General features: G+C 48.0%; 1 long non-coding RNA gene across 1 annotated transcript in view; it reads left to right on the top strand.

Moving 5' to 3' along the window:
* Positions 1-248: 248 nt before the first annotated feature.
* The window catches only part of LOC142282816 (uncharacterized), a 362,565-nt gene continuing 346,817 nt past the window's right edge, over positions 249-15,996 (top strand). Inside the window, exon 1 of the long non-coding RNA XR_012744613.1 lies at positions 249-467. This is a non-coding gene — a long non-coding RNA (uncharacterized LOC142282816). The remainder of the gene's footprint in view (positions 468-15,996) is intronic.

Genomic DNA, 15,996 nt, shown 5'->3' with positions numbered 1-15,996 from the left:
CTCCAAAAACCGCAGCAACATTTCTAAACGAGGCTTTGACTATAAGATGGAATACAATGAAATTCATTTTCCGAGCGATGGATGTGCCTTATTATTATTATTATCGTCATCATGTGATAATTTGATAGAATTACAATTGGCTCGTCTTTATTATCAGCTGCGCGCAGACATCTTATAATGAACTGCTCAATGGATGTATTTTTAGAGCGCACATTTCATTTACGCCGCTATTTATGTGACTGAGAGCCGATATCAATTTCATAGGATTCAAGTCGGAAGACTTTAACGGGCTGCACTTCCAGATTTCAATTAGTTATCTGGTGCTGGGATTTTCCAGCCATCCACTATGCCCTGAGCTGATAAAGAGCTTGAACAACACTGAAAACTCCCAGGTGGTAGATTAATCTCTGTGAACCTCGCAGTGGAAACTTCAATAAAGCCGCTTGGCGAGATATCCCCCGATAAAGGTAATTGAGTTCAATTATTTATTTATGTGTTAGGCAAAACATGGGAAGATGAAGCTTGCGGAATAAACATCGAAAGGCTGGGCTCAGAAGAGAGGGGGCGCTAAAGAAGCTGCATGCTCATACTTTGTCTTAGGGCGGCTTTGCACACTACGACATCGCAGGTGCGATGTCGGTGGGGTCAAATTGAAAATGACGCACATCTGGCATCGCATGCGATATCGTAGTGTGTAAAGCCTTGATGATACGATTAACGAACGCAAAATCGTCGTAATCGTATCATCGTTGCAGCGTCGGCGTAATTCATAATTACGCTGACGCGACGGTCCGATGTTGTTCCTCGTTCCTGCGGCAGCACACATCGCTGTGTGTGAAGCCGCAGGAGCGAGGAACATCTCCTACCGGCCTCACTGCGGCTTCCGTAGGTTATGCGGAAGGAAGGAGCTGGGCAGGATGTTTACATCCCACTCATCTCCGCCCCTCCGCTCCTATTGGCCGCCTGCCATGTGACGTCGCTGTGACGCCGCACGACCCGCCCCCTTAGGAAGGAGGCGGGTCGCCGGCCAGAGCGACGGTCGCAGGGCAGGTGAGTGCGTGTGAAGCTGGCGTAGCGATAGTTTTCGCTACGCCAGCTATCACACGATATCGTACCTGCGACGGGGGCGGGCACTATCGCGTGCGACATCGCAGCATCGGCCTGCGATGTCGCAACGTGCAAAGCCCGCCTTAGAGGCAGATGAACATCATGGTTGCATATGTTGGACATCATAAGGCTTAGTGCATACGGAAAATTATTGGCTCTATGCTTTGTCCCCAAAAATTGTCATTAATATCCAGCTTTTTATAATATTTCTCCATTGTCGTTTGCATCTATTACAGTTAAAGGAAATCTGTCACTAGGATTTGGCTATGCAATCTAAGGGGTACTTTGCACGCTGCGACATCGCTAGCCGATGCTAGCGATGCCGAGCGCGATAGTACCTGCCCCCGTCGCAGCAGCGATATCTTGTGATAGCTGCCGTAGCGAACATTATCGCTACGGCAGCTTCACACGCACTTACCTGCCCTGCGATGTTGCTCTGGCCGGCGACTCGCCTCCTTCCTAAGGGGGCGTGTCGTGCGGCGTCACAGCGACGTCACACGGCAGCCGTCCAATAGAAGCGGAGGGGCGGAGATGAGTGGGACGTAAACATCCCGCCCACCTCCTTCCTTCCGCATAGCTGGTGGAGGCAGGTAAGGAGATGTTCCTCGCTCCTGCGGTGTCACACACAGCGATGTGTGACACCGCAGGAACGAGGAACAACATCATATCTCCTATTGGTGCGGCATTATGAAAATGGCCGACACTACACAGATCACTGATTTACGACGCTTTTGCGATCGTTTATCGGCGCATCTTGGCTTTACACGTTGCGACGTCGTTACCGACGCCGGATGTGCGTCACTTTCTATTTGACCCCAACGATATCGCAGTAGCGATGTCGCAACGTGCAAAGTACCCCTAAGAGGAGCATCATGTAGGGGCTAGTAATGTTAAGGATGGTACAAATGCCGAGCCGTCTGGGCACTGCACTGCGTCTGCACTCCTTCGCTAGAGAGAGTCAGAGTGTGTGTATGACTTCAAGCGGGGTGTGTGACACTTACTATTTTCTTTGGTTTGGTGTCCATCGCCCCGCAGCCGGTCCCCGTCATAGATGCAGTAGACAAACAAGTGACACCGAGTACTCTTAACAAACCAAAACTTGAACAGTTCATTCTTTCCACACTGTGAAACACATGACCTCCCTCCTGATGGTTCTGTGGTTTTTGGGGTACTCTCATTCGACCTATCCCCGCTATCTTGGATCTTGTCTGCAAGCTGCTGGGCACCTGTTTGTAATAATGGTGCGCTTTTACTGCATTTTGTAAGGGAGAAACAAAATATGATAGGATAGGATAATTGATAGATAGCTAGAATAGATGGATAGATAGAAAAAAAAAGATAGTAAGAAAAGATAGATGAAAGAACATACAGAATAGATAATAAGAAAGAACAGATATAATAGATATAAAGAAATAACAGAATAGCTCAATAGAGGGATAGCTAGCTTGGACAGTTGTTTTTTTTTTTTTATTTTTTTTTGGTAAAAAAATGACATTGGCTGCCCCCCATTTTTCTTATCCAGCACAGGAACAGCAGCAGCTGCAGGCTGCACCCCTCAGCTGTCTGCTGTACCATGGCTGGTTATGAAAAATAGAGAGGATCCCACGTTTTTTCTTTTTTGTTAAATTATTTGATTTATTTAAAAATAAATAAATAAAATGTTGTGGGGGTCCCCCCATTTGTCTAAAACAAGCCAAGGTACAGTAGACAACTTTTGGCTGATAGTATTAGGGTGGGAAGGGCCATGGTTATTTGTCCCTTTCCGGCCTAACAATAGCAGCCCACAACCGCCCCAGAAGTGGTGACTCCATTAAATGCACTGGACACGGCTCTTCCCATTGCCTTGGTACGGTGGCAATTGGGGTAATAAGGAGTTAATAATAGCCCACAGCTGCTACTAAGCCCTAGATAAATGATGGCAGGCGTCTCTGAGACACCCCCATGACTAATCTGTAATTGAAAGTATATTAACACAAACACCCAAAAAATCCTTTATTTGAAATAAAAGACTAAAAAGCACCCTCTTTCAACACTGTATTAACCCCAAAAACACCCGTGCAGGTCCAATGTAATCCACACGAGGTCCCACGACGCTTCCAGCACTGCTACATCTGTCACTCACAGCGAGCGCAATAGCACATGACTGCTTAGTAGAGTTGAGCGCGGTTCGTGGTTCGTGGTTCTCCAGTTCGCGGCTCGAGTGATTTTGGGGCATGTTCTAGATCGAACTAGAACTCGAGCTTTTTGCAAAAGCTCGATAGTTCTAGAAACGTTCGAGAACGGTTCTAGCAGCCAAAAAACAGCTAAATCCTAGCTTGGTTTCTGCTGTAATAGTGTAAGTCACTCTGTGAATCAAACTATTATCACATTTCAGTGTATAGTGTGCGTGAACAGCGCCTTCAGATCACTGCTGTTTCTATAATTTTTTTATTTTTTTTCTTGTCTTCCTTCCCTAAGCGCGCGCGTCTTGTGGGGCGGGCCAGCATGTCAGCCAATCACAGACACACACACACCTAAGTGGACTTTGAGCCAGAGAAGCAACGGCATGTGTGATAGGATCTGCATGTCACATGTCCCTGCATTATAAAACCGGACATTTTCTTCACGAACGCCATTATCTGCCTTCTGCGTCTTTGGTGTCAGACATCACTGTCGCAGCTCCGTCCTCCTGAGTCCTATAGCCGATACAGCTGTATGCGCTGCATACACAGCGTTAGACAGCTTAGGGAGAGCACATTCTAGCAGTCCTTTTAAGGGCTCAAAGCGGCAGGGTCAGAGAGCCATAGGTGACAGGTCCTGCAAACAGCAACAGCGTCTGTGTAGCCCAGGTCAGGGATTTCCTCCCTGCATTTCACCATTAGGAGGGAATAGAAAGGCAGGCTTCCATTCCTCTACCCAGAGCACCACAATCCTGCCACTGTACCCTCTTGTCCTCCAACTCATTCTAAGTAAGCCATTATACTAGCAAACACTCAGTGTACCTAGTGGCATCCTATACGTGGCTATTGGACTTTGCTATAGTCCCACTAGTGCCAAGACATTTGCAGCACGTCTGCCTGCGTTGCACACTCCAACTAATTATAACTAAGCCATTATACTAGCACACACTCAGTGTACCTAGTGGCATCCTATACGTGGCTATTGGACTTTGCTATAGTCCCACTAGTGCCAAGACATTTGCAGCACGTCTGCCTGCGTTGCACACTCCAACTAATTATAACTAAGCCATTATACTAGCACACACTCAGTGTACCTAGTGGCATCCTATACGTGGCTATTGGACTTTGCTATAGTCCCACTAGTGCCAAGACATTTGCAGCACGTCTGCCTGCGTTGCACACTCCAACTAATTATAACTAAGCCATTATACTAGCACACACTCAGTGTACCTAGTGGCATCCTATACGTGGCTATTGGACTTTGCTATAGTCCCACTAGTGCCAAGACATTTGCAGCACGTCTGCCTGCGTTGCACACTCCAACTAATTATAACTAAGCCATTATACTAGCACACACTCAGTGTACCTAGTGGCATCCTATACGTGGCTATTGGACTTTGCTATAGTCCCACTAGTGCCAAGACATTTGCAGCACGTCTGCCTGCGTTGCACACTCCAACTAATTATAACTAAGCCATTATACTAGCACACACTCAGTGTACCTAGTGGCATCCTATACGTGGCTATTGGACTTTGCTATAGTCCCACTAGTGCCAAGACATTTGCAGCACGTCTGCCTGCGTTGCACACTCCAACTAATTATAACTAAGCCATTATACTAGCACACACTCAGTGTACCTAGTGGCATCCTATACGTGGCTATTGGACTTTGCTATAGTCCCACTAGTGCCAAGACATTTGCAGCACGTCTGCCTGCGTTGCACACTCCAACTAATTATAACTAAGCCATTATACTAGCACACACTCAGTGTACCTAGTGGCATCCTATACGTGGCTATTGGACTTTGCTATAGTCCCACTAGTGCCAAGACATTTGCAGAGCGCATCTGCCTGCGTTGCACACTCCAACTAATTATAACTAAGCCATTATACTTGCACACACTAAGTGTTTTTTAGTGGCATCCTATACGTGGCTATTGGACTTTGCTATAGTCCTACTAGTGCCAAGACATTTGCAGAGCGCATCTGCCTGCGTTGCACACTCCAACTAATTATAACTAAGCCATTATACTAGCACACACTCAGTGAACCTAGTGGCATCCTATACGTGGATATTGGACTTTGCTATAGTCCCACTAGTGCCAAGACATTTGCAGCACGTCTGCCTGCGTTGCACACTCCAACTAATTATAACTAAGCCATTATACTAGCACACACTCAGTGTACCTAGTGGCATCCTATACGTGGCTATTGGACTTTGCTATAGTCCCACTAGTGCCAAGACATTTGCAGCACGTCTGCCTGCGTTGCACACTCCAACTAATTATAACTAAGCCATTATACTAGCACACACTCAGTGTACCTAGTGGCATCCTATACGTGGCTATTGGACTTTGCTATAGTCCCACTAGTGCCAAGACATTTGCAGCACGTCTGCCTGCGTTGCACACTCCAACTAATTATAACTAAGCCATTATACTAGCACACACTCAGTGTACCTAGTGGCATCCTATACGTGGCTATTGGACTTTGCTATAGTCCCACTAGTGCCAAGACATTTGCAGCACGTCTGCCTGCGTTGCACACTCCAACTAATTATAACTAAGCCATTATACTAGCACACACTCAGTGTACCTAGTGGCATCCTATACGTGGCTATTGGACTTTGCTATAGTCCCACTAGTGCCAAGACATTTGCAGCACGTCTGCCTGCGTTGCACACTCCAACTAATTATAACTAAGCCATTATACTAGCACACACTCAGTGTACCTAGTGGCATCCTATACGTGGCTATTGGACTTTGCTATAGTCCCACTAGTGCCAAGACATTTGCAGCACGTCTGCCTGCGTTGCACACTCCAACTAATTATAACTAAGCCATTATACTAGCACACACTCAGTGTACCTAGTGGCATCCTATACGTGGCTATTGGACTTTGCTATAGTCCCACTAGTGCCAAGACATTTGCAGCACGTCTGCCTGCGTTGCACACTCCAACTAATTATAACTAAGCCATTATACTAGCACACACTCAGTGTACCTAGTGGCATCCTATACGTGGCTATTGGACTTTGCTATAGTCCCACTAGTGCCAAGACATTTGCAGCACGTCTGCCTGCGTTGCACACTCCAACTAATTATAACTAAGCCATTATACTAGCACACACTCAGTGTACCTAGTGGCATCCTATACGTGGCTATTGGACTTTGCTATAGTCCCACTAGTGCCAAGACATTTGCAGCACGTCTGCCTGCGTTGCACACTCCAACTAATTATAACTAAGCCATTATACTAGCACACACTCAGTGTACCTAGTGGCATCCTATACGTGGCTATTGGACTTTGCTATAGTCCTACTAGTGCCAAGACATTTGCAGAGCGCATCTGCCTGCGTTGCACACTCCAACTAATTATAACTAAGCCATTATACTAGCACACACTCAGTGAACCTAGTGGCATCCTATACGTGGCTATTGGACTTTGCTATAGTCCCACTAGTGCCAAGACATTTGCAGCACGTCTGCCTGCGTTGCACACTCCAACGAATTATAACTAAGTTACATTGTCAGGGATATTTATTCTTTATTATTCTGCTGTTAATAAAGCTAGACCACCACTGCAATCTTCACCACCTCTCAATTTTTACTACCACATTTTCAGTCCACAATCTTGTCGCAATCAACATGAGTGGCAAAATGACAGATGCTGGTGGAAAGGGGAAGAGGCGTGGTGGAAAAGGCAAAAAAGGTTTTGTCAGTGGGGAAGGTGCCAAAGCTCCATTATCATCTGCTGAAGATAGACCATCTACTAGCAAAAGTAAGATGTCTACTACTTATTGTGGACAATCCGATGTGCTCCCTTTTTTACGGACACGAACAAGAGGAACAAAGGTAGATGATGGGCAAAAAAGGAAAATGCTTGAATGGATCTCAAGTGGTCCAACAAGTGCCCTCTCAGCCACTTCAAGTACCGCATCCAAAAAACACCATTCCTCTGAGTTGTCATCCCAATCACACTTGATTTCTCCCAGCTCTGAAGTCTCCATCAGCCCTGCACAGTATGGTGGAACTGAGATGGCTGAGTCTGCAGAGCTGTTCAGTCACACTATAGCCTGGGAATCAGAGGTCTGCTCCCAAGCTACAGTGAGTACAGAATAGGAAATGGTCTGCAGTGATGCCCAGAACCTTTGTGACTCAGATTCAGGCCGTGAGGACCAAGTTTCTGAGCATAATGTTGACCCTTTGTCACAAACTGTAACACCTGTGGTTATAGACAATGAGGAACATACTGATGAAGATGAGACGCAGATACCCGATTGGGATGACAACTTAAATATTCGGTCAGGGCAAGAAGAGGCTCGGTCTGAGGGGGAGGGGAGTGCGAACACAACAATTGATGATGAAGTTCTAGATCCCACCTACTGTCAACCCCCAGTCAGGCACTCGAGGAGGTCAACAGAGGCGGTGGAGGAGGATGCAACCGACGACGAAGTTACCTTGCGCCTTCCTGGACAGAGTCGGAGCACTGGTAGCACGTCTACAACTGCATCCTCAGCCACCACTCTGCCTATGAGCATTATTCGGGGTGGATCAACAGGTCGCATGGCCTCTAAGCCTTGCCTAGCCTGGGCCTTTTTTCACATCGAAAAAGATCGCCCAACTCATGTGATATGTAACATTTGTCATGATTCTGTTAGTAGAGGTCAAAACCTCAGCAGTTTGACAACTTCTTCCATGAATCGTCACATGAATAAATATCATAAGTCCCAGTGGGAAGCTCACCGTGCTGCAATGCCGGCTAGCGGAGCGAACCATCCACCGCCCGCCCCTTCCAGTGCATCCGCGCGCTCTTCATCTTCTAGGACTGTGGGGACAGCTGTCACACCTGTTTTTCCACGCAAAACTTCCACCACTGTAACCGCAACAGGCAGTTTGCTTGTAAGGTCGTCAGTTGGTTTGGAAGGGGAAACAAGTGAGTGTGTACAGCTCTCTCAGACATCGATAGCACCAACGTTGGATGAAGGCAACATCATGTCTCCGCCTGCACTTTCCTCACAAACCTGCATTTTTCCAGGGACACCCTACTCAACACCGTCTACACACAGCAGCCAGATCTCTGTCCCTCAGATGTGGTCAAATAAAAGGCCACTTCCTCCGACCCATGACAAAGCTAAGAGGTTGACTCTATCCCTCTGTAAGCTGTTGGCTACCGAAATGCTGCCTTTCCGCCTAGTGGACACACAGGATTTTAGAGACCTTATGTCTGTCGCTGTGCCCCAGTACCAGATGCCTAGTCGCCACTACTTCTCTAAGAAAGGTGTGCCCGCGCTACACCAGCATGTCGCACACAACATCACCGCTTCCTTGAGAAACTCTGTGTGTGAACGGGTGCATTTCACCACCGATACTTGGACCAGTAAGCATGGACAGGGACGTTACATGTCGCTGACTGGGCACTGGGTAACTATGGTGATAGATGGTGAAGGGTCTGCTGCACAAGTCTTGCCGTCCCCACGACTTGTGTGTCAATCCTCTGTCTGTCCAAGTTCCGCCACAGCTTCTGCATCCTCCACCTCATCTGGGTCCTCCACCTCCGCCCCAAGCCTGCCTGGTCAGGCCACCAGCGTTCTCACTGCGCAGAAGGAATCACGCACGCCTCATTACTATGCTGGCAGCCGAGCGCAACGGCATCAGGCGGTCTTTAGCTTGACATGTCTTGGTAATAAGAGTCACACAGCTGAGGAGTTGTGGTCAGCTCTGCGGTCCGAGTTTAATAAATGGTTGTCTCCACTCAACCTGCAGCCTGGTAAGGCCGTGTGCGACAATGCTGCAAACCTGGGTGCGGCCCTTCGCCTGGGCAAGGTGACACACGTACCTTGTATGGCTCACGTGTTGAACCTTGTCGTGCAGCAATTTTTAACACACTATCCCGGCCTAGATGGCCTTCTGAACAGGGCACGAAAACTGTCTGCTCACTTCCGGCGTTCAAGCGCCGCAGCTGAGCGACTTGCATCGCTACAGAAGTCTTTCGGCCTGCCGGTTCATCGCCTGAAATGCGATGTGGCGACACGCTGGAATTCAACTCTCCACATGTTACAGCGACTGTGGCAGCACCGCAGAGCCCTGGTGCAATACGTCATGACGTATAGCCTGGGCCAACGAGATGCAGAGGTGGGGCAGATCACCCTGATGGAGTGGTCTCAGATCAAGGACCTATGCACCCTTCTGCACAGTTTCGACATGGCGACGAATATGTTTAGCTCTGACAATGCCATTATCAGCATGACGATTCCAGTCATTTACATGCTGGAGCACACGCTAAACACTATTCGGAGTCAGGGGGTGGGACAACATGAAGGGGAGGAACTACAGGAGGATTCATATGTGCAAGGGACAACAACATCACCAAGGTCCAGACGTTCATCATCACCAACGCAGCAGGCATGGGACCATGGGGAACAGGGATCGACAAGGGCGCATAGTAGCAGGCGAAATGTTGAGCAAGGTGCAGGAGAACATGAAGAAATGGAGGACGAACTGTCCATGGACATGGAAGACTCAGTGGATGAGGGAGACCTTGGTCAAATTTCAGTTGAAATAGGTTGGGGGGAGATGTCAGAGGAAGAAAGAACGGGTAGCACCTCTATGCCACAAACACAGCGTGGACTTGGTCCGCATGGCTGCGCAAGACACATGAGTGCCTTTTTGTTGCACTACCTCCAACATGACAGTCGTATTGTCAAAATTAGAAGTGATGATGACTAATGGATTGCCACACTATTAGATCCCCGGTACAAGTCCAAATTTTGTGACATAATTCCAGCCATAGAAAGGGACGCACGTATGCAGGAGTATCAGCAGAAGCTGTTACTCGATCTTAGCTCGGCTTTTCCACCAAACAACCGTGCAGGTGCAGGGAGGGAATCTCCCAGTTGTAACTTGACAAACATGGGACGGTCTCGTCATCTTCACCAGTCTACCCGTACCAGTAGGACCGTATCTGGTGCCGGTAACAGCAATTTTATGGAATCTTTTCATAATTTTTTTAGACCCTCTTTTGCAAGGCCACCAGAGACAACAAGTCTGACACATACTCAACGGCTGGAGAGGATGATACAGGAGTATCTCCAAATGAACATCGATGCCATGACTGTGCAACTGGAGCCTTGCTCCTTTTGGGCTTCAAACATAGAAAAATGGCCAGAGCTCTCCAGTTACGCCTTGGAGATTTTGTCGTGTCCAGCTGCCAGCGTTGTCTCTGAACGTGTATTCAGTGCTGCTGGGTGTGTGCTGACAGATAAGCGCACGCGTCTGTCCAGTGACAATGTGGACAGACTGACGTTCATCAAAATGAACAAGTCATGGATCCAGAAGGAATTTACTACCCCTGTGTCATCCTGGGGAGAGTAAATGCTTGTGGATTTGGAATGTGCTTGATGCAAATCAAAACATCCTGTTTGCAACTAGGGCCCAAGTGCTGCCACTGATGGGGTGGGTGTCTGTGTGGCCCAATTTTTGGAAAAAAGGGAGACTCCGCTTGGAGTAACCCTTGCTTACATTGTTTTTAAAAGAAGCCAAGATGAACAAGTCATGGGTCAGCAAAGACTTTGCTACCTACCCCGGTGTCATCCTGGGGACGGTTAATTATGGGGTATTTTTGAATGTGATTGATGCAAATGTAGCTGTGAAGTGTACAACTAGGGCCCAAGTGCTGCCACTGATGGGGTGGGTGTCTGTGTGGCCCAATTTTTGGAAAAAAAGGGAGACTCCGCTTGGAGTAACCCTTGCTTGATGTGTTTTTAAAAGAAGCCAAGATGAACAGAGCTGGGATCAGGAAAGACTTTGCTACCTACCCCGGTGTCATCCTGGGGACGGATAAGAATGGCGTATTTTTGAATGTGCTTGATGCAAATCAAAACATCCTGTTTGCAACTAGGGCCCAAGTGCTGCCACTGATGGGGTGGGTGTCTGTGTGGCCCAATTTTTGGAAAAAAAGGGAGACTCCGCTTGGAGTAACCCTTGCTTGATGTGTTTTTAAAAGAAGCCAAGATGAACAGAGCTGGGATCAGCAAAGACTTTGCTACCTACCCCGGTGTCATCCTGGGGACGGATAAGAATGGCGTATTTTTGAATGTGCTTGATGCAAATCAAAACATCCTGTTTGCAACTAGGGCCCAAGTGCTGCCACTGATGGGGTGGGTGTCTGTGTGGCCCAATTTTTGGAAAAAAAGGGAGACTCCGCTTGGAGTAACCCTTGCTTGATGTGTTTTTAAAAGAAGCCAAGATGAACAGAGCTGGGATCAGCAAAGACTTTGCTACCTACCCCGGTGTCATCCTGGGGACGGATAAGAATGGCGTATTTTTGAATGTGCTTGATGCAAATCAAAACATCCTGTTTGCAACTAGGGCCCAAGTGCTGCCACTGATGGGGTGGGTGTCTGTGTGGCCCAATTTTTGGAAAAAAGGGAGACTCCGCTTGGAGTAACCCTTGCTTGATGTGTTTTTAAAAGAAGCCAAGATGAACAGAGCTGGGATCAGGAAAGACTTTGCTACCTACCCCGGTGTCATCCTGGGGACGGATAAGAATGGCGTATTTTTGAATGTGCTTGATGCAAATCAAAACATCCTGTTTGCAACTAGGGCCCAAGTGCTGCCACTGATGGGGTGGGTGTCTGTGTGGCCCAATTTTTGGAAAAAAAGGGAGACTCCGCTTGGAGTAACCCTTGCTTGATGTGTTTTTAAAAGAAGCCAAGATGAACAGAGCTGGGATCAGGAAAGACTTTGCTACCTACCCCGGTGTCATCCTGGGGACGGATAAGAATGGCGTATTTTTGAATGTGCTTGATGCAAATGTAGCTGTGAAGTGTACAACTGGGGCACAACTGCTGCCACTGAAGGGGTGGGTGTGTGTGTGGCCCAATTTTTGGAAAAAATGGAGACTCCGCTTGGAGTCACCTTGCGGTGTTTTACATGATTTTAGAAGGGCGTGCCATGCCTATATCTGTGTGTCCTCCTCTTTTTCCTTGTCCAGCTGTTTTGTTTTCGCATGAGTATATGTCCTTGTCACTTTCCAATGTGTTTGAGTTGTTTGTCACCTTTAGGACACCTTTGAGGGTGTTTTCTAGGTGTTTTTCTGTGTTTGTGATTGCCTGCCATTGTTTCCTATGCAGTTCGAGTTCGGTTCGTCGAACGTTCGACGAACCGAACTCGAACGGGAGGTCCGTTCGGCGAACCAACCTCGAGCCGAACCGCGACCGGTTCGCTCATCTCTACTGCTTAGTGTGACCTCAACGCAGCAACTGGTGAGCCATGTGATAAGCGGTGACGTCACTCAGTTAGCCGCAGCCACAGCTGGAGTCCTCCACCTCCACTCGAGTAAGTGAAGTGAGCTACGCGATTAGCGGTGACGTCAGTCGGGTGATTTGCAGTCACAGCTGGAGTCCTCCGTCGGTGGAAGATCCACCTGAGCGACATCACCGCTGATCCTGTCGCTCGCTGTGATTGTCAGATGTAGCAGTGCTGGAAGGAGAGAGGGAAAATGAAAGGAGAGAGAGTGGAGAGAGACAGAAATCCAGCAGTGTTTGTTTATCCTGGAACAATGCAAAACGCAACAATTTGGTACATTGCGTTTTTCCATGCATTGTTCATCCACCTCATTGTTTCAATGGGTGACAAAATGTGACAAAAACGTAAGAAGAATGGACATGCTGCTTCTTTTTTGTCACAAGGTTTTGACAAATAAACTGCAGACAAAAAAAAGTGCAACGTGTGTACAGCAAATCTGAATACTAATAGATAGTGATGAGCGAGTACTAAAAAGCTCGGGTGCTCGAAGCTCGGGCCGAGCCTCCCAAGATACTCGTGTACTCGGCCCGAGCAACGAGCCCAATGTTATCCTATGGGAGACCCGAGTATTTTTGTGAAATGACCTCCCGGCAGCATGGAGAAACCCTAAAAATGTCACAAAAGTCTCAGAAGAGTGCTCAAATGACATGGCAACAGCATGGGGAAGACCCCTTGAAGCATTTATCACTCAAAAGTCACAGCTGTGAACAATTTTGTCCGCGTTTTACGCCATTTTTACGGACTCACCAGAAAACCTTCCAAAATGACCCCAAAATGATTTTTCATGGCGGAAATGTTAAGGGCACATACCCAATAGTGAGATAGATCTGGTGTATGTTACTTTTTGAGATCAATACATGAAAGATTTTACGTGAAAACATTGTGTGGCACTCCGATGTCCCTGAGAAGAGACGTACATGAAGGCCTCTTGAGTCTAATGTGCCCATTTTGAGGAAGTGAGTCTTTGTAGTATTTTCCTTTGCCAGGGCAGTCCTAAATTGTGAGGTTCACCAATGCCCCTGCATACAGACGTGCATGAGGGCCTCAAAACATTAAGTGTCCATTGTCAGGAAGTGGGTGTATTATAGTATAGCCCTTAGGCAGGGCAGCCAAAAATTGGGAGGCTCCACATTGTCCCTGGGTAGAGACGTGCATGATGGCCTTTAAACCTGAAGTGCCCATTGTAAGGAAGTGGGTCTATTTCAGTATAGCCCTTTGCCAGGGCAGCCAAAAATTGGGAGGCTCCACATTGTCCCTGGGTAGAGACGTGCATGAGGGCCTCAAAACATTAAGTGTCCATTTTAAGGAAGTGGGTGTATTTCAGTATAGCCCTTAGGCAGGGCAGCCAAAAATTGGGAGGCTCCACATTGTCCCTGGGTAGAGACGTGCATGATGGCCTTTAAACCTGAAGTGCCCATTGTAAGGAAGTGGGTCTATTTCAGTATAGCCCTTTGCCAGGGCAGCCAAAAATTGGGAGGCTCCACATTGTCCCTGGGTAGAGACGTGCATGAGGGCCTCAAAACATTAAGTGTCCATTGTCAGGAAGTGGGTGTATTATAGTATAGCCCTTAGGCAGGGCAGCCAAAAATTGGGAGGCTCCACATTGTCCCTGGGTAGAGACGTGCATGATGGCCTTTAAACCTGAAGTGCCCATTGTAAGGAAGTGGGTCTATTTCAGTATAGCCCTTTGCCAGGGCAGCCAAAAATTGGGAGGCTCCACATTGTCCCTGGGTAGAGACGTGCATGAGGGCCTCAAAACATTAAGTGTCCATTGTCAGGAAGTGGGTGTATTATAGTATAGCCCTTAGGCAGGGCAGCCAAAAATTGGGAGGCTCCACATTGTCCCTGGGTAGAGACGTGCATGATGGCCTTTAAACCTGAAGTGCCCATTGTAAGGAAGTGGGTCTATTTCAGTATAGCCCTTTGCCAGGGCAGCCAAAAATTGGGAGGCTCCACATTGTCCCTGGGTAGAGACGTGCATGAGGGCCTCAAAACATTAAGTGTCCATTTTAAGGAAGTGGGTGTATTTCAGTATAGCCCTTAGGCAGGGCAGCCAAAAATTGGGAGGCTACACGTTGTCCCTGGGTAGAGACGTGCATGAGGGCCTCAAAACATTGTTCCCATTGCAAAGGAGCGGGTCTCCTGTCGTTGTAATGTCCATTCTGCAAAGAATGGGCGAAAAAATTTACCACTGGGGGTATACCTGAAACAAAGACCTAACTATTGTAACGGTCATCATGATGGCGCATGAGGAGAAGGAGGAGCAGTCCAGCGATTATCCAAAGTCGAGAAGTGTACCCATGGGTGAGTGGAGGTACATGGCAAACTTTAAATTCCGCTCTCATTTGCTGGTGGTGTGGTGAAGTCTGGCCCAATCCAACCCTTGTTCATCTTTATCAGAGTCAGCCTGTCAGCATTTTCAGTTGACAGGCGGGTGCGTTTATCTGTAATGATTCCACCTGCGGCACTAAAAACACGCTCTGACAAAACGCTAGCAGCAGGGCAGGCCAGGACTTCCAAGGCGTAGAGAGCCAATTCATGCCACGTGTCCAGCTTGGATACCCAATAATTGTAAGGCACAGAGGAATGTCGGAGTACAGTTGTTCGATCTGCAAGGTACTCCTTCAGCATCTGGGCAAACTTAGGATTTCTTGTGGCACTACCCCGCACCTCAGGGGCTGTGGTACGTGAGGGGCTGAGAAAACTGTCCCACATCTTAAAGACTGTTCCCCTACCTCTGGCGGATTGGACTTGTGCCTCTCTCGGCTGTACGCCTCGGTTGTCCACTGATTCCTGACCTATGCCGCTAGCGTTTTGTGAGGGGAATGCTTTGCCTACTTCCGTGAGTATGGCCTTCCGAAACTGCTGCATTTTGGTTGACCTCTCATCCACGGGAATAAGAGACAAAAAGTTCTCCTTGTAGCGTGGGTCTAACAGTGTTACCAACCAGTAATGATTGTCGGCCAAGATGTTCTTAACGCGAGGGTCACGAGACAGGCAGCTTACCATAAAGTCAGCCATGTGCGCCAGACTCTTAACAGCCAGGACTTCAGTAGCCTGACCAACAAGATGACTGAACATGCTGTCCTCCTCCTCCTCCTCCTCCTCCTCCTCCTCATCTACCCTGTCCTCTGGCCAGCCACGCTGAATCGAGGATATGACTGGTGTGCATGTCATATCCTCAATTTGGCCGGAGAGTTGCTCCATGTCTTCATCCTCCTCCTCGTCATAGTCCTCCACTGCACGTTGTGATGAGACGAGGCTGGGCTGTGTGTTATCACCCACACCCACTACTGTTTCTTGCTGCAACTCATCGCACTCCGCCTGCAATGCATCATGTTTGTTTTTCAAAAGGGACCGTTTTAGAAGGCAGAGTAGCGGTATGGTGACGCTAATAATGGCGTCATCACCACTCACCATCT

The sequence above is a fragment of the Anomaloglossus baeobatrachus genome, chromosome 2 (assembly GCF_048569485.1).
Source record: "Anomaloglossus baeobatrachus isolate aAnoBae1 chromosome 2, aAnoBae1.hap1, whole genome shotgun sequence".
Lineage (NCBI taxonomy): Eukaryota > Metazoa > Chordata > Amphibia > Anura > Aromobatidae > Anomaloglossus > Anomaloglossus baeobatrachus.
Note: the sequence above shows the minus strand (reverse complement) of the source record. Positions and strands in the feature narration are given on the sequence as shown.